The sequence below is a fragment of the Microtus oregoni genome, unplaced genomic scaffold (assembly GCF_018167655.1).
Source record: "Microtus oregoni isolate MIOR12 unplaced genomic scaffold, Mior012 000019F_ref0000042, whole genome shotgun sequence".
Lineage (NCBI taxonomy): Eukaryota > Metazoa > Chordata > Mammalia > Rodentia > Cricetidae > Microtus > Microtus oregoni.
Genome location: NW_024543078.1, coordinates 39,426,662 through 39,443,976, shown reverse-complemented (window position 1 = coordinate 39,443,976; position 17,315 = coordinate 39,426,662). Strand labels below are relative to the sequence as shown.

Below are 17,315 nucleotides of genomic sequence, written 5' to 3'. Positions count from 1 at the left end.
CCTCTTCTGGTCTGCAGACATATACTGTATACATATAAAATAATAACAAAAATAATTCTATGGTTGGTGGTCACCACAAGATGAACTGTATTAAAGGGTCTCAGCATTAACATTAAAAACCACTGAGGGTGACAAAGAGTTGTGAACCTCCTATACAGATGCTGGGAATCAAACTGGAATCCCCTCCAAGAGCAATACAAGCTCTTAGCCAATTCTATACATGCATATATATATATATATATACATATAAATACACACACATCTATACATATATCTCTCCAGTCCACTACATGCCTATATATATATACATATACATATCCATTTCTCCAGTTCGACACATGACTCTATATACACACACATCTACACATCCATCTCTCCAGTTCGACACATGCCTATACATACATACACATACACACATCTACACATCCATCACTCCAGTTCAACATATGGAGAAGGGAACAACTTTTAGGACTCAGTCCTTTCCTTCCACGAGGGCACCAAGCATGGAGCTCATCTGTCTTTCGTGGCACCTTTACATACTGGGCCATCTTACCAGTCTGCATTAAGCATCTTTAAAAGAGCTGTTTTAAGCTGGGTTGTAACAGTTTAACATCACTTGGAAGGCTGACCCAGAAGGATGAAGACTTAAAGACCAGCCCCAGTAACATCACAAGACATTGTCTCAAAAAATAAAAAAATTACAAAATGGGAGGGGAGGTAGTAAAAGCTCAGTGATAAAGCAAAACCCTAAATTCAGTCTCTGTACTGGGGGAAGGAAGCGTTAGTAATCAATCAAAAATGCACAGGGCAAGAAATCTGTGCATCTCACCCCACCCACGCCCTCCCCTGCCTCAATCATAGGACAATTGGAATAACACGGTCTTAATAAGTACACAATAAAGGACAAGTACACTTCCAGGTCCAGCATTCTGAACTGACAATGACATTCAAATTCTGTTAGGATTCAAGAAGCAACTGGCTATGAGAAGAGTAACTGCTTCAATTCATTCAATCACAACTTGACATGTAACTCAAAAGACACTGGGGACAGATATGGTCATATACTAATAAACAGGTTCCAAGTTTCAGTTTACCATCGACAAAGGAATTCCAGACTGCAAGTGGACAATCTGAGTATGAAACTGGGTTTTGTATAACTCTGTAACTGGGTTTTATGTTTCAAAGAGTTACGTCAATTCTCACAGTCAGTATGTACAACAAAAGCAGCTTTGTCTGTCTAGCTGACTAGATTTGGAGATAAGAGTATGTATAACTCCCAGAGGGAGAGAAAGAAGATTTCTAGACCTCACAGGCACCACAACTAAGCTTGCAGGGCACTACAATGAACCCACAAAGACTGCAGAAAACCCAGCTAATTCAGAAAACAGGGAGGTGAACACAACACACATTAGCATAAGTCTAAACAGATTTGGTGAGGTGGGGTCATTCTGCAATCTAATTAAACACATTAGGAGGGACAACAGCACCAGTCTAAGGTGAAAATGTTGTGTGTGTGTGGAGGATCAGAGGACTAGGAATGTAGCTCAGTGGTAACTTGCATAGCATGTCCCCAGACCACATACAGTACATACACGAGATATACTTACACATTCCCATTATATATAATGTGCAATTGATACTCAATATATTTGATTATATATAAAAGAGCATATCAGGATGATTTGATAATTACAGAACAAGATAAAAACATTACACAATGAAAGTGATTTTTTTTTTTTTTAGTTGTTGTTGGTGGTGGTGGTGGTGGCACACGCCTTTAATTCCATTACCTGGGAGGCTGAGGAAGGCAGATCTCTGAGTTTAAGGCCAGCCTGATCTACAGAGTGAATTCAGGACAGCCGGGGCTACACAAAGAAACCCTGTCTTAGGAAACCAAAAAATAAATATAAATAAATAATAAATAAATAAATATAAAAGTGATCTCTTTTTTTTTTTTGAGATAGGACTCCTCTTTTTCTCTGATCTTTTAGGTTTTTAACCCTGATTTCTGACTCCTGGATTTTATTGATAAAGATTAATTAAACAGATTAACACTTCATCTGGCGTCCAATTTTGAGGGCATAAAAATCATAAAATAGTCACTTGTTAGTGGTTTTGCAGCTACCAGCACACGCTGGAGCTGCACCCACCAGAATCACTGGAGGCAGAGGCAGGTGGATCTCTGTGAGTTCGAGCCCAGCTGGGTCTGCCTCCCGGGTGCTGGAATTAAAGGCCTGCACCACCACTGCCTGGCTTTAAGTTACTTAGAAACTCTGTCTCAAAAAAAAAAAAAAGAAAGAAAGAAAGGAAGGAAGGAAGGAAAAGAAAGAAAAGAAAACTAACTTAAAAGACTAACAAAAAAAAAAGAAAGAATACCAAAAACATAAAAAAAAAAAAAAGACGCCGGGCGGTGGTGGCGCACGCCTTTAATCCCAGCACTCGGGAGGCAGAGGCAGGCGGATCTCTGTGAGTTCGAGACCAGCCTGGTCTACAAGAGCTAGTTCCAGGACAGGCTCCAAAACCACAGAGAAACCCTGTCTCGAAAAACCAAAAAAAAAAAAAAAGACTAACGAATGCTTTTCGTTTGATCAGATATAACTTGCCAAAAAAGGAAACTACGCAAAGTTAGGGTTGGGCTAGGGTTTTGTTTTTGTCTTTCCAGAGAATGAAGGCATTGGAATTGGAAGACCACTGGACAAATGAGACATCTGAGAAGGATGAGTCATCCAGAGAAAATGTCCCAAGAACGAAATGGCCTACTCGACTAAATTTCACAGACCGTCCCAAATGTTTGTTTCTGCTGTTCTCTACAGGCATATAATGCAAATGGTCTTTTTATAATCCTAGTTCAATTAAAAATTAAAGCTCGTTTTGGAGTTGGAGTGTGGCTCTCTCCTTCTCTAACCCAAGCATGCTTGTTAAATTAAATTCAAAATCTCTGTCTCATGTCAAAAGAGTCACCTGATGTGAGACAGAAGAAAAGCCAAAACTAAGGGACTAGTCTATTGCCACTAATCTCATAATTCTTTGGTTTTATTTTGACTCTTTAAAACTTTTTTTTTTAATTTTTTCAAGACAGGGTTTCTCTGTAGCTTTGGATCCTGTCCTGGAACTAGCTCTTGTAGATCAGGCTGGCCTCGAACTCACAGAGATCCACCTGCCTCTGCCTCCCAAGTGCTGGGATTAAAGGCGTGCGCCACCACCACCCGGTAAAACTTTTCTTAAAGTATAAATATTATCTCAAAATTTATAAGATATATTTTTTTTAACTTTTGTGATGATATTAATGGCCACAGAGGAGTACTAATTCTAGAAAAAGAATTCATCTAGCTTCTTGTATATGATTTTCAGTTTTGGGTCCATGTCAGGTAACTAAGAATTAAGTTTTTGTACTCTGGACGTACATAACAAATTATGGTCCTTTAAGCTTTTCAAGATCTACTGCATATGACATTTAAAATGTTTAAGTTTTTTTTTCTTTCTTGTTGTTGCTGTTGTTGTTGTTTTGAGACAGGGTTTCTCTGTAACTTCGGATCCTGTCCTGGAATTAGCTCTTTTTTTTTTTTTTTCGAGACAGGGTTTCTCTGTGGCTTTGGAGCCTGTCCTGGAACTAGCTCTTGTAGACCAGGCTGGTCTCGAACTCACAGAGATCCGTCTGCCTCTGCCTCCCGAGTGCTGGGATTAAAGGCGTGCGCCACCATCGCCCAGCTGGAATTAGCTCTTGTAGACCAGATTGGCCTCGAACTCACAGAGATCTGCCTGTCTCTGCCTCCCGAGAGCTGGGATTAAAGATTAAAGGTGTGCACCACCAACGCACCACTAAATACTTAAGTTTTCTACAGTGAACTATGACCATGCCTAACAGCAGCCTCTGAAGTCTCCAAAAGGAGGATGCAGACCCACAATGAAGATTCCACCAGGACTATGATAACACCACTAAGATGACAAACACCACCCAAAAATCCGCTTTGGACTACAAACTGCTCAGGACAATTTCAATGCGGCTAGCGGAGATGATCCAGCTTCACAGGCTACTCTAGCCAGGACTTGAGACAAACCCTGCACTTTCCCATTACACAGAAACTGAACAACAAATGATACCGCTACCTCTCCCAGGACTTGAAAACCCAAATTTTTCTTTTCATGAGCCCCTAAAGATGCTGTTGACCTAAACAACACAAGTAAATTTAAGACTATGACGCCCACATTCCCAAGAGGTGGGATGGGTGGGTTTTGGCCATTCAATGGGTTATGGATAATTGTCATTATTTAGTGTGATTGGTTACAAGCTACTACTGGTAATGGTCAGAAAAAAAAAAACTGAACAAAGGAGATTAGATTCAGGGTTCTTGTTTTGAAAAGAAAAAAGGGGGATATAGATATGACTGGCTATAAGGGGAGATTATTGAATCTACTTTTAAACCAAAACAGCAACTACTAGTCTTAAATATTTCATATGATAAGGATTTTTGTATATTGATACAAATTAAATTGAGGTTAATTTTGTTATGCTGCATATATGTTTCTACTCTTAAGATATTTTTGTGCATTGACACAAATTTAAGGATTTCTTTTGTTTGTTTTGTTTTTTGAGACAGGATTTCTCTGTAGCTTTGGAGCCTGTCGTGGAACTAGCTCTTGTAGACCAGGTTGGCCTCAAACTCACAGAGATTTACCCATCTCTGCCTCCCGAGTGCTGGGATTAAAGGCATGCACCACCACAGCCAGGCTCTTAAGGTTATTTTTGTTAGAACATATTGTACATATATTTGTACTCCTTTAAGGTATTGTACCTATACAGCTCATTTTACTATGTAATGTAAAAGCCTAGTCCTTGAAAGTTGTTATTACAAACTACTTAGGATAATAAAGAAATTCAGATTATTAGCTAGTCACTTATTACAATCCAATCTGTAGTCATATTAGGCATATTTTCAAGATCAAACAGTGATATATTTTAGTGGTTTTCAAACACTTCAGAGATCTACAGAATATGGCATTTAAGAAGTTTTAATAATACAAAGTTTTGGTTGTTTTTTTTTTTTTAATGACAACGAGACATACCTGCTCCTGGCAGTATCAATCTACTTCAGAGAAGATAATGGGCATCAAAGAAACACCATATGGAGTTTACTTTCTTTGTAGCAAAAGTTAGCCACTGGGCAAGAAACTGTTCTTGCCTCAACTGCTGACAGTATGCTGCCAAACTGGACAAGCAGGACACAAAAGAAAGTGATGATCAAACTTTGCCAAGATAAGGGAGGACAGTCCTTCAAAATTTCCTGCTTCTGAGAAAAGTCTGTCAGATATTCTAGGCCTGCAGGATGTTCCAACATTGCAGAGGAACCCTGGGTGACTGTCCAGGCAGCCAGCTGTTTCTGTCATGTCTTAGTTTTGGAAGTTACTTGCTCTGCACTTCCTGTTTACTTAGGTAATATATCCTTCTCAGGCCTCTGATAGAGTTGAAGACTAGATAGTATTAGATTTCCTTGTTAACAGATTCAGAAAAGAAACTCATAAAACAGGTGCAAAGGGTATAAAGTAGAGAGACATAAAATGATAATTTTGGGTTGGTAATACAAGCTAGGATAGAAAGTGAATTAGATCCAACACTTTGAACTCACCAAAATAGGATAATGGAATATTTTCTCTGAATTTGTCATGTACATATGGGCTTGGTGTGGGAGAATGGTCTGTATTCTATCAATTATATTTTAAATAAATGCTGATTGGCCAGCAGCCGGGAAGTATAGGCGGGACAACCAGACAGGAAGTAGAGGCAGGTCAATGAGAACAGGAGAACTCTGGAAAGGAGGAAGCTGACTCCTCGACAGTCCTTGCCCTGCCACAGAAGAAACAAGATGTGACTGTCTCACTGAAAAAGGTACTGAGCCATGTGGCTAACATAGACAAGAATAATGGGCTAATATACATTATAAGAGTTAATAAGAAGCCTGAGCTAATGGACCAATCAATTTATAGTTAATGTAGATATCTGTGTGATTTCTTTGGGACTTAACAATTGTGGGAACCAGGCAGGACAGAAAACCTCAGTCAACAGAATGGTGCCCAACGCCATTGCGTGACTGCATCCACATAAAGCCTGACAGAGTTTGGGAAGTAATTCTAGACAGAAAATAATAGAGTTAAGCACAGCTTATTGATGGCAGCATTTTCTCAGGTGGGCTCTGTTTGCCAGAGGTAAATGTGTCTCATTTAAAAGAGTCTTCCTGACTCAGCTTTAGCTGTAAAACCTTGCAGCTCTTTTAAAAGGTCCTGCCACAAAACACTGAAATGGTGTTAATGACCGCATACTTTTTGGTGGTGACAGGGACCTTGAAACACCATAGAGTTGTGGCAATATACATGGCTACAGCTGGTACCTCTGCCATGAGGATGGAATCTCAGAAAGCTAAAAAATGGGCTGATCCAGCCATGGCTTTCATCCTACCTATATTGCTTAGCAAATTAAAGACTCATGTGGTACTGTACAATTGTTCAAAAGCCCGGGGGTTGAGGTTAAAGGTTCTAGGGAGGAACCTACTACTGTGGTTTTGCTACACATGTTGTCAAACAGTCTTCTAAATACTTATGCTTATACACACACATTTAATACTGCCCTCTACCTTGGCCAGAGAAGCTTTTCTCTCCAGTAGTTGGCAGTTAATATAGAGATTTATTGTAAGAATAAGTGTCTACTAAGTGAGTGTTCAGCCCTAAGCAGGATATCTATTTTCAACTCCACACCAAGGCTCAGGGAACACTGCCGATGGGCAGAAAAAATCTACTACCCAGCAGGATAAGGAGAAGTGCTGTGAGATGCTGTCACTAAACACGTATGGGCACTGCACCCGTGGATGCACCGCAGCTATGATAATCTCCATGGGATAAGTCAATAAGACCAGTCAACATTACAAACAACAGCAAGGATTGGACTCCAAGGGTTATTCAGAGAGAGAGAGAGAGAGAAAGGGAACATGCTGGGGATACCTGGGAAGAGTGGGAGTTAGGAGTCTGGGGTTTTGTGAAGGAGTGGGAGAAGAAATTTGGGATGCATATGATCAAGATGTATTATTTATTTGTATTAAACTGTCAAAGAATAAATTTTTAAAATCAAAAGGCCAGATATGATGGCATATGCTTTTAATCTCAGCACCTATAAGGTCAAACCAGGTGGATCTCCATGAGTTCCAGACAGCCTGCAAGCTCCAGGCTAGCTGATATTACATAGTAAAACCAGGTCTTAAAATTAAAAAAATAAAACAAAACTGAATGTGGAGGTGTACACCTTTAATCCCAGCACTCAACAGTTAGATCTCTGAGTTCCAGGCCAGCCAGGCATACAGAAAGAGTTCCAGGACAGCCAAGACTACACAGAGAAACCCTGTCTTGGGGGAGAGGGGGCACTAAATACACCCACTATCCTAGATTATCATCTATAATTTCACTTTTCCGATAAGCAAATATTTTAACATTTTCTTATTCACATCAGCAAACTACTCTTTTGTCAGACTGGAGATAAAACCCAGGGCTTCACTCAGCCTTATCTACAATTCTTTTTGTACTTTTTTGACAGATTCTCACCAGCTTGTCCATAGGCAAATTTTGAATTTTTGATCCTTATGTCTCAGCTTTCAGAATAGCTGAGATTCATCAGACTCAACTTTTGTACATTTTTTTTTCCCATAGTGACCTCTACTTTTAAAAAGAAAGTTACTAGCCGGGCGGTGGTGGCGCACGCCTTTAATCCCAGCACTCGGGAGGCAGAGGCAGGCGGATCTCTGTGAGTTCGAGGCCAGCCTGGTCTACAAGAGCTAGTTCCAGGACAGGAATCAAAAGCTACGGAGAAACCCTGTCTCGAAAAATCAAAAAAAAAGAAAAAAGAAAGTTACTAGACCAGCAAAATGGCCCAACAGGTAAAGCACCTGCCATGAAAGCCTGGTGACCTAAATCTGATCCCCCAGAACCCTCATAAATACAGGAGAGAACTAACTTCATGAAGATGCCCTCTGACCCTAATAATAATAATAATAGTAATAATAATTTTAAAAGAAAGATATTGTCAAGCTGGATTTTGTACATGTGTAATCCTATCACAGAGGCAGCTGAAGCAGGAGAATGGTGATACTGAGGCTACCCTGGGCAACCTACTGAGTTTCAAGCCAATGTCAACTACATGGTGAGACAATGCATCAAAATGAAAAAAAAAAAAATTACCACTTCTTCATTAGATAAAATGTCCATCAAAGGTTTAGAACATTATTGAACATTGTATTTGCTTTTTCTCCACTGTTTCTAATTTTAAACCTTTCCCTTTAATCCAAAGATTTGTTTGTTTGTTGTTTTCGAGACAGAGTTTCTCTGAGTAGTTTTGGAGTGTGTCCTGGAACTCACAGAGATCCACCTGCCTCTGCCTCCCAAATGCTGGGATTAAGGGTGTTCCCCATCACCACTTGGCTAATCCACAGATTTGATGAATGTGTAACCAGTTATTTAAATGCCAATGATCCCTCCTTCCCATAGAGATGTATCAGTTTCTTCTCTCCCCTCCAGGGCTGCAGAAAGCACATCTTGAGCTTGTGCTACAACAGTGTGGCCTTAACTGCTTCATCATCTACAACAGTCAGACCCTGGAAAGCCTATCATCTTTTGTGCCCAGTTTCATTTGCAGTAACTTAGCAACATTCCAGGACCGTTAGGGTATTTAGAAATAGCAAGTGTAGCTGAACATGGTGGCTCACATGCTCTTGCCAGCACAGAAGGGAAGGAAGAGGACTGGGAGTTCAAGGACGGCCTGGGCTACAAACTGAAACAATGTTCCAAAAACAGACAGGCAGGCACACACACTGGGGCTTCCTTCTCTTTCCTAGATACCTACAGTCTTGGGACTATATCAATCAACAAGAAGACCATCATCATATGTGGCTTCCTGACCTTGGACTAGAACTATTGAATCATCCTTCACTTCTTCAACACCAACAGCCTTCCCAGGCACTTGTCAAAAATATAACCTTAGGTCCACATCCAGGTCTGTTCTTTAGCAGTCATGGAGCATTCCTTTGCAAGTTAGCTGCCCTGGAAGGAGAGCTGGCTTCCTGTTGGGAAACTCAACACAGACACCATCTACTCTCAAGACACACTTCTAGAGTATCTCCCACTTCAAATTGCCTCTGTCCTGCCCTGTCTTGGGACTCTGCCAGCAAAAAGACCATCACCAGGTATGATTTCTCAATTATGAACCAAAACTGTTGGCCAAAATAAACCTCTTCTTTAAAATAAAAAGTAGTAATAACAAGAAGAGTAATAATAAACAATAAGAACGAAATATCTAGCAGTCTCTGGTGTATATATAGTGCATAACCTGTAAGTAGTACATGTTCTCATTATTCTTACACTGTTAAGAATGTAAAAGTGCACTCGGGAGGCAGAGGCAGGCGGATCTCTGTGAGTTCGAGACCAGCTTGGTCTACAAAGCTAGTTCCAGGACAGGCTCCAAAACCACAGAGAAACCTTGTCTCGAAAAAACCAAAAAAAAAAAAAAAAAAAAAAAAAAAGAATGTAAAAGTGGACCAGCCTGGTCTACAAGAGCTAGTTCCAGGACAGGCTCCAAAACCACAGAGAAACCCTGTCTCGAAAAACCAAAAAAAAAAAAAAAAGAATGTAAAAGTGGCCAGGTGGTGGCAGCGCGCGCCTTTAATCCCAGCACTCAGGAGGCAGAGACAGGCGGATCTCTGTGAGTTTGAGGCCAGCCTAGTCTACAAATTCCAGGACAGACACCAAAGCTACAGAGAAGCCCTGTCTTGAAGAAGAAAAAAAACGTAAAAGCAGCATGATAAAAATGCCACTTGGGAGTTAGGAATTCAGTTCAGTGGTAGAGCCCTTGGGTTCAGTTCCCAGCACCAAAAGTCATTTTCAAAACTAGGTGTTGGGGTTGGAGAGATGGCTCAGAGGTTAAGAGCACTGCCTGCCCTTCCAGAGGTCCTGAGTTCAATTCCCAGCAACCATATGGGGGCTCACAACCATCTGTAATGAGATCTGGTGCCCTCTCCTGGTCTGTCTACTCGCAGACAGAACACTGTATACTGGTCTAGAATTCTGTATACATAATAAATCTTTAAAAAATAAAAATAAAGGCCGGGCCGGGCGATGGTGGCGCACGCCTTTAATCCCAGCACTCGGGAGGCAGAGGTAGGCGGATCTCTGTGAGTTCGAGACCAGCCTGGTCTACAGAGCTAGTTCCAGGACAGGCTCCAAAGCCACAGAGAAACCCTGTCTCGAAAAACCAAAAAATAAATAAATAAATAAATAAATAAATAAAAACAAAAAAATAAAACCAGGTGTTGTAGCACACAATGTAAAGCCAGCAGGAAAAGAAAAGGTTCAAGGTCATCCTTGGCTATATTGCAAATCTGAGGTCAGCCTAGGCTATAATGTTGATGCTGTTGTTTGTGGGGACAGTGCAGGGGACTGAACCCAAGGCTTTCCAGGTAAGTGCCCCACCACTGAGCTGAATGCCCAGCCTTAGAAATAAAACTCTTGTATGCTCACACTATTTCTCCACTCTGTATCTTAAGGTAAACGACTGCATTCTGTCCGAATCAAGATTTCACAAGATTCTCACTTCAATTCAACCCTTATGAACAGCATTCAAAGGGTGTGGTTTTGAAAGCAACGGGTGAGGCAGCTAGAGATAAGCCCTCCATCTATAAATGGACAAATTTAAGTGAACTCTACTGCACCCTGGCTTGTTTATATTTCCAAAATCTGTGGGGTTTGTCACTGGTACAGAAAAGAATCTCACTTGGGAATCTGCCAAAATTCTGTTACTGTTGGGGGAGGGGAAAGAACAGGACCAAAATATAGTATATGAAAAAGAATTTTTTTAAAAAAAAGTTAAAAATTTTTTTAATTTATTTTATTATCATTATTTTATGTTCATTGGTATGAGGGTCAGATGCCCTGGAACTGGAGTTACAGACAGTTGTGAGCTTCCATGTGGGTGCTGGGAATTGAACTCAGGACCTCTGGAAGAGCAGCCAGTGCTCTTAACCGCTAAGCCATCTCTCCAATCCCCTAAAAAAAATTTTTAAATTTCATTGCCATCCCAAAGTTGATTTTAAAATGTATTGGATTCCTGTCAAGTGTTCAGGTTCTAGAGTCAGACCACCTGTGTTATGATCCCAGTTTACCTATGTGTTACTTTTCTTTCTTTTTTGTTTTTTGGGTTTTATTGTTTTGTTTTGTTTTGTTATTTTAGACAGGGTCTCTCTGTGTCCTGGAACTAGCTCTTATACACCAGGCTGGCCTCGAACTCACAGAGATCCACCTGCCTCTGCCTCCCATGTGTGGGATTAAAGGTGTGCACCACCACCGCCCAGCTTCTTTTTTGGCTTTTCAAGACAGGGTTTCTCTGTGTAGTCCTGGCTGTCCTGAACTCACTCTGTAGACCAAAGTGACCTCAAACTCAGAGATCCACCTGCCTTTGCCTCCCTAATGGGAGAGGGGACAAAAAACAACAACAATGTAGTAACCACTGGAACTGGATTTAATAGGATTCACCCATTGTGTTAGCTAGTTTTGTGCCAACTGGACCCAGGATAGAGTCATTTGGGAAGCAGGAACCTCAGTTGAGAAAATGTTCCTGCCACACCAGCCTGTGGTACATTTTCTTGATGGGTATGATTGATGAGGAGCACTTTGCATCAATTCTTCCCTCTGAGTTCCTGTCCTGACTTCTTTTGATGGGCAGTGAAGTGGAGGTGTAAGTAAAATAAGCCCTTTCCTCTCCAAGTTGCTCAGTGTTTTACCACAGCATTAGAAGCTCTGAGACACCCAATGCAGATGCCTGGAACAAGGGCTCTTAACTGCTGAATCATCTCTCCAGCTCCTAGAACCCCAGCTTAGTATCTTTATTTTTTTTAGATGTATTTATTTTATGTGAATGTTTTGCCTGCATGTATATATGTGTATCACATACATGTCTGGTGCCTGTGGAGGTTCAGAAGAGAGCTCTGGAGCCTCTGGAACAGGACTTGGTTTTGTGCCATCATGTGTGTGATGGGGCCTGATGCCAGATCCTCTGCAAGAACAGTAAGCACTTTCCTTAGCCACAATATCACCTATGTTCAAGATGTAGGTTTTCCCCTGCCCCTCAGCAGCACAGTGTATATGAAGTCAGATCTGAACATGCCCAACAGTTTTAAGCAAACAAGTATCAGTAACAATGTTGATGGGTTTTGGTCCCCCTCCAAACCTGAGAGGAGCAAGTTATCAATACATTACAGGTCACTCATACCAACTGTTTTAAACTGTACTTCTGAAAAAATAAAGATCAAAGGCAAACTGAACTAAATCTGTTTCCTTTTGCTCTTTCCACATTTCCTAACTGTGGAAGGTCAAAACAAACATTAACTATCAAACGATTCTATTAAAGTTTAAAATCATGCTAAATTCCTGTCTTAAGAAGCATGTTTCTGACCAAACTAAAAAGACATTGAAATATTTATGTATATGAAGTAACCATATCTTATGTAAAATTCAATTATTGTTTTGTTGGTTTGTTCATTTTTGTTGAGAAAAATATATCACACAGACCAGGCTGGTCTCAAACTCAATATAAAGCTAAGGATGATCCGATCCTCTTGCCTTCGCCTCCCAGGAGTTTGAATTACAAATGTGTGCCACCACACCCAGCTTATATGATGCCAAAAACTGAACCCATAGTTTTATGCATGCTAGGCAAGCACTCTAGCAGCTAAGGTACAATTCCAGCCCTGTTGGCTTGCTTTTTGGCCTTAGTGAGTTCCACTTCAAACAACGATTAAACTGGTACAGCAAGGAGCAACCCAAATGCTCAAATTGCAGCTTATAAACACAGTTCAAGTGTTAAGATGCATAGGATCAAAGAGTTGATTTCAGGGTGAAATATTTGCCCATGCGTTCCATGTCAGAAACAGGACCATAGTCTAAACAATACACCTTCTAAGCAGAGCCTGTGTGTAACTGTGTGCATTTTTCCACTAGAGTGCTAGGAATCAAACCCAGTACTGGGCTAGTGAGTTAACCATCCAGCCCTACACAGGATTCTACAGAATTTTGTGCATGAAACAAAGTTTGTGTATCACAATTAAAGGGACTGAAAGGGTCTTTTTGTAAACTATGTGTTACAGGCCTGCATTTGTGACAACCCATCACATCAGGGTCACAACAAAACTCCAAAATCTGGGGCTAGAGAGTTGGTTCAGTGGTTAGGAGAACTCTCTGCTCTTACAGAAGACTGAGGTTCAATTCCTAGCACCCATATGTCAGCTCACAACCACCTGTAATTCCAGTTTCAGGGAATCTGATACCATCTTCTGGTAAGTTCTAGCACCAGGTATATATGTGCTACACAGATGTTTTGCAAGTAAAATATTTATATACATAAAATAAATAAGCCTAAAAAAGCTCCAAACTCCATGTTGTGTTGGGCTTTGGAGCACCTGGGATTCCGTGTTTTTAATTAGAGACGCACAGCCCTATTTCTCATTGAAACAGCACTTCACAGCCCCGATACTGAAATTTTCACTATTTAAAATCCTATGACAGATAATATTAGAACACAATTTCAAGGCAGCGATGTAACTCAGCTGGCGGAGCACTTGGCTAACAAGCACAATGTCCTGGGGGTTTCATACCCCAACACATACCGCTGTAATCGCAGGACTCCCAGGGTACAAGGAACAGGATCATCACTTAAAAGTTGGGGCTGGAAAGAAACAGCTCAGCCATTAAGAGCACTTGCTATTTTCTAACTAATTACTTTGATTTCTTGTGGTTGGATACAGCTCGGTGGTTTGAACACAAGTACTACTTTCCCAGAAAACCTGCGTTCAAGTCCCAATAATACCCACATGCCAGTTTTCAACCTTCTGCGACTCCAGTTTCAGGGGGATCTGACACCTGGCTTCCACTGGTACCAGGCATGCAACTGGTCCACAGACACACATGCAGGAAAAAACATTTGCAAAATAAAAACTTTTAATTAAATGTTTTTAAAAGTTTAAGGGTAGCTTTCTCTCATTGCAAATTCAAGGCCAACTTGGGGCTACATTACACTATAAATTAGACTAAAAAATAAAATAAAAAGCATCAGCAGAAAAGAACTCAGGAAGCAGAGGCAGGAGGATCTCTGTGAGTTCAAAAGAGGGGGCAGTTTCAGATATAATCATTTATGTGTGTGTAGTTTACTCAGCATTAATGTGCACGTACAGGACAAACTTAAGTCCTTATTCGGAATGTCTAGTCTTTCTAGATGTTTAGAAGTACACAATGAAACATTTTATAGATATCCAGCTATTGACTGTTGACGCTGAATGAGTAAATAATGACTTGGTGAATGCTACTGTATCAAATGTGAATGTGGGTGTGTGTATATATATATATATATGTATATGTATATGTATATATATATATAGAGAGAGAGAGAGAGAGAGAGAGAGAGTGTTCAACATGGCTGAGAGGGAAGCAGAAAGGACAATCAATACAAACTGATAGTGAAACTATCTGGGAACCTGTCTTAGATAGGGTTCCTATTGCTATAATAAAACACAAAATCAACCTGTGGGGGGGGGGGGTTATTTCATCTCACAGCTTGTAGTCCATTATCCAGGGAAGTTAGGGCAGGAATCAATGCAGGAACCTGGAGGCAGGAGCTGACTGCTGCAGAGACCATGGAGGGTGCTGCTTACTGGGTGGCTCTAAGGGCTTGCTCAGCTTGCTTTCTTATAGCACCCAGACCACCCGCCCAGCGGTGGCCCCACCCACACAGTGAGCTCTCACATCAATCATCAACCAAGAAAATGCACCACAGAGTTGCTCACTGGCCAATCTGGTGCAGACTTTTTTTCAATTTAGTTTACTTCTTCTCGAATAACTCACACCTGTGTCAAGCTGACATGAAAACCAAGCCAGCTCAGCATCATTTGAAGCATCTCCACACTTAATTTCCTGATTCAATATGATTATATAAAAGGAACAGGGTTTTTTTGTGGCAAATTAACAAAACTAAACAACAGTATCAGATAATACCAAGAGTTAAGTGAAAATCTGAATAGTTTGTATAAAAATGATTTTAGAAATGAGGATGCTTGCAGACTGTTTAGAATCTGGATTCATTTCATTTGCTGAGTCCCACTAGCCTACACACCACATTGGTGACCAATCACACCACCTGCACCACGGTAAACCACAGCTGAACCCTGAAAAGCCACTTCCTCTAACAACAACTTTACTCGCAGGGTGTGGCGGCAATCCTCACTGTAATCCTAGAACTAAGGGGGCAGAGGCCGAAAATTTCAGTTCCAGACCATTCTGGGCTACAGAGTAAAGCCTGTCTTGTGGGCGAACTGTGCAAAACACACAACACAACTTTACCCACACAGGAGTACATCAAAATTTCAGAATTAACATGTGATTTATACATCAAAGGCTGCAGTTTATACATTTAAAGACCACAGTGTACAGAATCCCACCCTTGTAAAATTCAGCAGCGACCTGAAATGCCCTTCCCCTTCTGGACCCTGTTGAATCTACTCGCAACTCCCGACTTGTTTTCTCGCTTGTTTTACAAAGCAGACAGCCGATCTGTCAGCATTCTAGTTCCTATCTCGATTAAGATTTCAATCCCCTTTTGACAAACGCAAAATCACTCTGTAATAACTGGGCAGTAATGCATACAACTAGTAGCTCTGGTCCTTGGTCTTTGGGGCTTAACAATTTTAGGCCGAAAATCATATGGTCAAACCGAAAGTAGTTTCAGGTGGGCCAAAATATTTATTTCAAGATGGGTGTGCATCAAACAAACACAAATCACCTACTAAATACCTTGAACCAGGAACTGAATTACAAAAAGCCAAAGTGTGTTTGGGAGAGGTCTAGACGAAAAAACAGAGGAAAGGCAAGTCTCGTCTCCAGGAAGTTCCACGACCACCTCATTACTACCATCCGTGGACAGAGCTGGCTTTTTCTCTTTGGGCAGAAGGTGTCATTTTAAAAAGAGCCGACTAACAGGACCCACACGCGCCTTGCCACAATCTCCGCAGTGACCAGCGGCTGAGGCCACCTCTGGCAAGCATAATGCTGACCCGGGAGTACCCCCTGAGGCCCAGTCGGCTCAGAACGGAGCAGCCACTTCCCCCGGAGCTCACGTCCGCCGGGGGGCCATCCTGGGAAGCGACGATGCAGAGTCCTCGCCTCCGCACTCGGTGGCAAGCGCAGAGACCCCGGGCGCCCTGCGCCGGAGCGATCTCGCCGCGCCCTCCTCGCTGCAGGCAAGGCGCCCCCGAGGCCCCGGGCTCGGCCATGCCCTGCCCGCCCTGCCCCGCCGCCCCGGCCTTACGCCCGCTGTGGGCCCAGAGACCTCGCCGCGCTCGCGGGCCTCACCTCCGCGGAGAATCGGGGGGCAGCGCGTAGCTTCCCGGGTCCGAGTGCTGCCCGCGCCTCGCCTGCGGCTCGCGCTGGGCTCCGCCCCCTGGCCGCCGCGCACCCCCGCCGCTTGCCGCAGCCCTCGGCCTCTCCCGCCCTCGGCCCTCAGCCTTCGGCTCGCCCCCGCCGCCCAGCTGGGTGCGGCCTGCGGCGCTGCAGTCGAACAACGCGTAGCTCCATTGGTCTGAACGCCCCGCCGCCGTCCAGCACTGCTGTCTCTCATTGGTCAATCTTAAGCAAGGGGTTGGGCTGGGGAAGGGCGTGTCCTGGGAGGTGGAGAGAGGGTTGGGCTCCCTCGCTTTAGGTTGAAGGTCGCTGTTAAGTCGGGGTTAGCGGTGGCCGGACCGCCGCAGGCAAGGGCCGGTGTCCCGCTGCAACAGCTCGCGAGGCCACCGGTTCTCCCACGGAGACCATCAGACCGAGCCTTCGTGCACTCCCGCTGCACGTGGACCTGGTCTGGGTGCGCGGCGGGCGGGAGGGTCCTTGGGCCGTTTGGATTGACTGAGCTGTCAATCAGGGTGGAGTCAGGACGGCGCCGTCTGTGGGCTCTGATAAGGCTTCCCTGACAGGAAGGGCCCGCTCGGGGAGAGTGGATTAACAAACACCAAAGTCTCTTCGGAGGCAGCGAAAGAGGCCAGCCGAGGCCTTGGCAGAACCAGTCCACCTGACAGTGGCCTGGAAACCAGCCTGGGGACCAGACCAGCAGTCTCTCCTGTAGTCTCATCAGAGTCCTAAAGATCCAAAGGAAACAAGGGCACAGCCTCTTGTTCCCTCACACCATGGAAGGTTGAAGCCTTGAGCAAGTGGTTCAACTATGTGGTACCCTGGACTCCTCACAGCAGGAGCTCTGG

General features: G+C 42.8%; 1 protein-coding gene across 14 annotated transcripts in view; it reads right to left on the bottom strand.

Annotated features, from left to right (window-relative positions):
* Positions 1-16,609, bottom strand: part of LOC121459325 (alpha-adducin) — a 63,978-nt gene extending 47,369 nt beyond the window's left edge. For 5 of the 14 annotated variants that reach the window (XM_041668916.1, XM_041668921.1, XM_041668923.1 and 2 more), the window contains exon 1: positions 16,423-16,609. The gene's annotated coding sequence lies outside the window, so the exon portion shown is untranslated. The remainder of the gene's footprint in view (positions 1-16,422) is intronic. The other 9 variants (XM_041668918.1, XM_041668925.1, XM_041668927.1 and 6 more) reach the window with 3 other exon arrangements.
* Positions 16,610-17,315: the final 706 nt, after the last annotated feature.